This window comes from Entamoeba invadens, assembly GCF_000330505.1.
Source record: "Entamoeba invadens IP1 unplaced genomic scaffold scaff_1105074725269, whole genome shotgun sequence".
In the NCBI taxonomy this organism is placed as follows: domain Eukaryota; phylum Evosea; order Mastigamoebida; family Endamoebidae; genus Entamoeba; species Entamoeba invadens.
The window spans coordinates 25,521-33,173 of record NW_004191602.1 but is presented as its reverse complement, the minus strand read 5'-3'; positions in this window follow the sequence as shown (position 1 = coordinate 33,173).

Genomic DNA, 7,653 nt, shown 5'->3' with positions numbered 1-7,653 from the left:
TAATAGAAAATATAAATTGTATTGTTATAAATACAAAATATTTTAATGGTTTCGACAAATGTCTTGGTTGATAATTGTCAAAGTTGACAAATGTCTTGTAAGCTAAAGCAGTCTGATGAAACTTTCGTTTTCAATATTATTAATGCGTTCGACAAAAAAATAAAGATGAAACAAAATAGAAGATTAGACATACTTTATATTGATCAATTATTCATTGATTTAAACAAAAAAATAATTAAATCAATTAAACACCGGGTCAAAAAAAATGTTCAATATTAAAAAATAGTAAAGAATTAAGCAAAAAAAATTAAATTTTAAATATGGTATGTTTTATTATTTGATTTTTTAACGCATTATAGGCTACAAACATTTTTTTCAAATAAAACAAAATTAATTAAACAAAAGAAAACCAAATAATATATACTTCCATTAAAAATAATATTTTGGAATTATGAAAAACTAAAAAGTGTGAAAAACATTATTAATAAATTAATAGTTTTTCAAAATTGTTTACAGCACAATAAAAAGTTGTGTAAAACAAACAAATTTTACTAAAATTTTTGTTAAAGTGAAGCGAGAAATTCACCCCTGGAGAAAAACTTACACTATTTTTTTGAAAAGTTGTTGGATGAAAAAAGGTTCAGTCTCAGTTTTTTGGTTAATTAAGAATGTTCTTATAATTAAAATACAATATAAAAACTATATGAAATTAACCTTAAATAATAAATATAATTATTAGGAAATTAAAAATTAATATCTATTATCCTTGTGTTACTAATGAAGTGATAAATAAGCTTTTGAACATATTTTATGTTTAATTTTAATATAATTTATTAAATGTTTAGATTAAAAAATATAATATAAGGTTCACTTCCTAATACATATTTTAAACAATTAATTACTGATTAGTTTAATATAGTATCCAAACCATAAATTGTTATTCAGTTTATTAACCATAAAAATACTAATAAGAAATCAATAATTTATATCCACTTTAAACCCATTTCTAATAGTTAATAAATTGTATTTATCAGCCACTTAAACATAATAAATACAATGAAAAAGGTCTATTTGTCGAGATCTTAGCACAAAAAAATAATTGTCGTAAACACAAATGATTGGCCACTTGTGCGAAAAATAGACTCGTTCGACAAATAAGATTGCGACAAATAGATTCTTTTCACTGTATCACGAAAAAAACAAACAAAAGTCGCTCGTAATTTGTATTATCTAATTGTTAATTTATATGCGTTGTGTGTAAATAAAATTGCCAAACAGTAATGGGGATACGCAACAACTCAACACAAACACATTTCTGTTGTTTGTGTTGAGTTTGAATATTTGAACTTGTTTATCTTAATTTTAAGTTTTCATAAAATTTTTTTGAGAAAAAATAATGGTGGATATAAAACCCATCTAATTTTTCAACAACTTAAGTTTTAATAATATTTAATATTAATATAATTATAATAATATGTATAGTTTGTTGGTGGTGTTTTAATGAATAATTTTATTAAAATTATTTGATTTGAGTTAAATTATTTTTTAATTTGAAAAGAAACAAATATTAAAAATATAAAAAATTTTTATTATAATTGATAATAATTGTTATGATAAAAAACACATTTTGTAACTTGTTTGTATAATGTTAAAGTATGATATAACCCAGTGATACATTACAGTACTGTTGATGTAAAATCGTTTGCATATTAATTTTTGTTTTTATTTACAACATCAGAAAAAATATATGAAAAAAAGACATATCTTGACTTATTTTATTGTTTTTGAACTTGTTTTTAAAATACTGATATTAAAAACACAACTGAGCTTCAATATAAAATCTTCAAGAAAATGCAATTGAATTTGACTCGTAAGTATTATAGATATAGAAGAAAACATTTTGATCAAAAAATAAACATTTGTCTAGAAAAAAGCAAATCTCTGACTATTTTTACTATACATTACTATATTATAGAATTTGTCTTGTGAAAATTTAAACTATTTTTAGAAACTGGGTTTTGATAAACTATTACAAGTTAAAAAAAGTAGTTTAAATCATTAAACTATATATATAGTTTATATAATAGTATATTTGTTTTTTGAATAAACACAAATTTGAAACACTGTTATAATACACTGATAGTACGTAAAAAATCCGGGCCATTTTTGTTCTTTGATAGCTCATTTTGAATCAAACTCAAATCATTTTTTATTTTTGAATAAAAAACACCAAAAAGAAAGAAAAAACTATAATAACCCGACTATTTTATTTTTTACATGTTCTGAAGTAAAAAACACAATAATTTGGGTAAAAGAAGAAAAAGGAAAATAAGTGCGGGTTTTTCTTCAGTTGTGGGTTTCTCGCCCCACTTTAGCATTTAAATATGATTTGATTCCGAAAACAAATATGTCAATGTATTTATAAAAACTATCCCAACAAAAGTCCATATAATCCGACCTAATTTTACAATTTAACACGTTGGAGTTTATTTTGTGGTTTTTCCCAGAATTTTTTTTTCATTGAAACACAACATACTATTTCGCCGAATTATTAAAACAAAATTTTTTAAATAACAACTTCACTGAATAATCTCCAAAATTCAAAACGATAATATCCGATCGAGTTTTTGATGAAGAGGATGCCATTGATTATAAAAACTAAAGGTTTAAACAAAAACAGTTCGTTTTTAAATATTTTTATATCAATATCAAATTGAGTAATATGTTTAACGTTGAATATTATGATAAAGATACTTAATTTTAGGGACGGTTGTCGAAGTTAATCTTGTTAGAAAAAACAGACGTACTAATATCTACAATTGAAAGCATGTATATTTATAATATAAACACTCTATGAATCAATGTGAATCAAGTTGACGAAATGTCACTTCAAGTGGCGACAAAAACGCTTATGACAAACGCTTGTCGTTTTAGCGTTCTGTTTTTTATTATAAAAACACTTGGAAATGGTGCAAATTAACAATAATTCGAATATCTTAGTGATTTTTGTTATCATTTGAATATTAATTTTACTAAAATAACAAGGATAAAAATCCACAAAGGAGCTCAAACAGGTTTTTCCTCTTTTTTATTTTTTTTACACTCGGCAAAAAAATAAAACATCAACTTTTTTATTTTTTTTCATATAAAACTGAAAAAAGGAAGCTCCAACTTGTTAAAATGAAAACGAGCAAATTAAAACAAACTATTTTTAATTAAAAAAACTTGGCTCGAGTTAAAAGACTAAAACGAAATGAGTAATAAAAAACATAATAATAATATCTATTTTTCTTGATATTAGATTTACACTTTCTATACCAAACAAATGATCATGTTTATAATTTGTTTTTTAACAATTTGATTTTGTTAATTTTGTTATGAATTTACAAATGGTTTTTTTAAAGATGTGTATTATTGTTTATATATAATTAATCATATAATAAAGATAAAATTAAGAAACATTTTAAATCTCACACTTCAGAAAAACAAATGAAAATTTAAAACCAAAATAAAAGAGTCGTTTAAAATAATATTTGTTTATTTGAATGATTAAACATAAAATAAAATAAAAGAACAAATAAACTGTATTTCAAAACTCTGTACCGTTTTCAAAAAATATAAAAACCCTTTGTCTTAATTTCCCGTTATTTACTATTTTTTATTTGTTTTATTTTTTATTTTCCTATTTGTTGAACCAACAACGGTACACAGTTTAAAACCCTTAAAAACCGATACAGTTTCAATTATTGAACAAAAAATCAGGAAATCACTCAAATATTGGGTAAATCTTCCCGATTTTCCAGGTTCGTTATTTGGTTAGTAATTCGTTTTGTAACTAAACGTGAGTAAAACCACATATTTCAAATAAACACAAGATAAACGACAATATAACAATAAACAAACGATGTGATGAAGGACACCACTGAATCAAATAATGCAACACATTAACTTATAATAATTTATTGTTTATTTCAACAATTAAAAAAGTCATCGATAACATAAAACAAACATTTAAACAATCAAGGTTATTAATCAAAAAGAGTCTAAAATAAAATAAACAGTTCAAAAATAATAAAAAACTTTTCAATTTTATAGTCTTAACCAATTTATCTTCTTTAAATGCTTGTTTTACTCGTTTATACTTTTCATTTTTATATGAAACACGACTTGGTGATACTGTAAACATGGACATTTAATTATAAAATCGTGTTTTTATTTTTTTGCAAAAATTGTGTTATGGTAATCAAAATTTTAATCCCAAATTTGTTTTTTATATTTTTCAAGTAAATTTTTGGTGCAAGATTTATTTGTCAAGTAAAATTTAAAATAATCAGGTTTGTTAATTTGTTTTTTTGAGTAAACATTTTGAACAAAAAATGAGGGTTAAGCAAAGTAAAAATTAATTAATAATTATTTGTCTAAAAAATCGGGGCATCCCAGTACAGAGTTTTGAAAAACAGTTTATAAAAAACGTTTATATAAAAAATAAAATAAATATTGGTTTTTTAATTAAATGGCAAAATTCAATAAACATAGATAAGTTATTATAAATAAGATGAATGAATTAGTAACCGTGGTCGATAAAAAATTTAAAATTTTTATAAATAAAAATAGACAAACTGTCCATTATATCAACAGAGTAATTATACAGATTTAACACTTTGTATAAAAACGAAAAGTATTTTATTGATAACCAAAAACAACAAATTTTATAATACATAAACACATAACTGCATTTTTGGCACAAAAACAGATACAATTTTTTAATAAATATACATCAAAGTTTGTCGAGTCATTAAATGAAGATGGTAACATTGGACATATGATATCCTTGTTATTACAACAAAATGATTCCAATTTAAAAGATCTATCTTCCTTACAAATGAAACATGAAATCAGATTTAAAAAAATAATAAAAATTTTAATTTCGATGTGTAAAAAATTTAAACAATTTTCGAATCCTGGACGCTATACTGGAAGTGAAATTAAAAATAAAGTCCAAAAAGAAATGAACCAAGATATAGAAAATAAATAATGAATGTTAAAGCAAGTAAAGTTAGAAAGAAATATTTAAATGTTATTTTCGCATTATATTTTGCGTATTTAATTTAATGCATTTCAAAATGAAAAAATATTGGAAATGAAAGAAATTGTATTATAATTCTGTGGAATAGAAGAAAACATTGTGGATGTTAATATGTCTACGAAAACGATACAAGATAAAATGAAATATATAAATTATGTTGCCAAAGATAAAATAAAAGAATAAAAAATATCCATTTTATTCAATAACTGATTCACAGTCATGAAATTTAGTAAAAAGTTATCCATTATTTGGAAGGTTTTATATCAAAAACTTTGAAACTAAGAAATTAAAATACGAATAAGTAATTATTATGGTAAAAAAGATAGTAAAGGTTTTTGTTTGAAAAGATGAAACATTAGAAAAAAGAGGTTTAAATTTAAAAGATGTTAAAGGTGTTACTATTGATGGAAGCAACACTGTTAAAGGAGAAGAAAATGGTTAATAAGAAAAGTAATAAAAAGTTTTGATAACTGGAAATTGTATTAGTTTAAAAGTAATTATTGTATTAATTAGAGATTAAATATTGATTGTAAATCAATTTGTGAACAAAATGATGGCAATTTAATAGAATTATTTTTACTCCAAATAACAACAGAAAAATATAGAATGGATGGCACACTTTTATATTTAATGAAAAAAAAACTGAAAATATACTATTAAAAATGTGTACATTCAGTAACACAAGATTTATATTTAATGAATAAATAGCATCAATATTATTTATATGTTTTAAAGGTTATAAAAAATATATAGCAAATTATTATTATTTTGATGATTTAAGTAGTAAAAAAATAAAAAGTAATATCTTGGGTAATGCCTATTTGTTAAATGATATGTTTATTTGTGGAATATTATTTATGAAATATGTATTATCAGAAATTAAATTGATCTCAACTTGGCTTTAGTCTCCAGAGGCCAGATTTCCAGTAGCCCATAAAAGAATTGAACGTATGATTTGATATTTATTCAAATTAAAAGATGATATTACAGATAAAAATTGTGGGATTATCCCAAAAAGTCCAAACCTGAAAAGTCCAAAAATATTATATAAGTAAGCCAAAAAATCCAAAATATTATAATTATTATATTATAATAAAATTTAAAACCCTAAAAATTGAACTATTTTTAAATTTTTTACATTTTTTGAAACAATTAGTAATTGCAATAAAATATTAATAATTAAAAATAGTTTAAAATGTTATAATGTTATAAATAACATATAAATTTGATTTTAACTAAAACAATTAAAATACAAAACTATGTATTTAAAAGTTTTACAAAAAATAGTGGTATAACAACTAAACAACATTTTGTTGTTGCTGATACATTAAATAAATGAATATAACTTGAAATCACGATTTATATGATATCATTTTATTAATTATAAAATAATTAAACATATTTTAATCCTGAAAATGCATTTTTAATAACAAACAAATCTTCAAAATAAAAACATGAGCACAGACCCAAAGCTGTCCTTTTTGGATAATGGGAACAAATTAAAGTTCCCACTGGTTTATGATGGGTTTAAAAAAGAATTACAAGTTGATCTTGTAGCAAATCCACGAACCGGAAACAGTTTACTTGCCGACTCTTACAGTGAACTGCAACTTTCAAGAAAAAAATATCTAAAATTAAAAGTAACAAAAAAATATAACAATCCAAACACTTTTAATGTATTATCAAAACACAAAAATTCTTTTATGTTGACTTCTCGAGCCGACGAATTGATAATATATGGTTTAAATTCTGGACTTCTTCTTTTGTCCAAATCTGAATACATTATGGGAGACGATACATTCAAAATAGTTATGTAAAAGGACAGTTGTATATATTGCATGCGTTTATTAATGGAGTCGTTACCTCATGTCTTTTTGTTAAAATGAAAAGTCTTGAAACTATCTACTATGTTGAAGTGTTTGGAGCGATTGAAAAATTAGCAAAAGAACGTGGAATCTACATATTTAGAAAACATCAAGACTTGAATCAGAGTCGAGACAGTTTGGTTAGAACTTATTAATTATAGTTATTAATAAAAATTAAATAATATTTGAACAAATGTAAATACTAAATATTATTAAACTTGTTATAAACAATATTGTTAGCCTGAATATAAACAAATTTAATATAAATGAATTCTACACATTTAATTAACCTTACGATACTGTTACTGTTTTAAATAAAACACAAATTTTTTATTTTTCTGAACTTGATATGATATACAAAAAAACTTACCTTGTGGCGACTCTTTTGAAATGTAAACAGTAAACAAACCAATCGCGCAAACAATAATTTATAGGTTTTCCTTTTTTTCTTCAATTTTTGGAAATGTTTTAATTAAAACACTAACGGTATTGGCGTTTTCATCAACAAAACATTTTTTACCAAAAAAATGTTTTATAATAGAAAAAAAAGAATAGTAAGGTTAAATGAGCACTATTTGAAAAACTAAATATTTATTTCTTCAAATCAACAATTTAACCACTTGAAATGTGTTTGAAGATACCGACTTGAACATGGGAACAATGGTGATATTGTTCTGTTAATTGTGTTCAACAACAAAAACA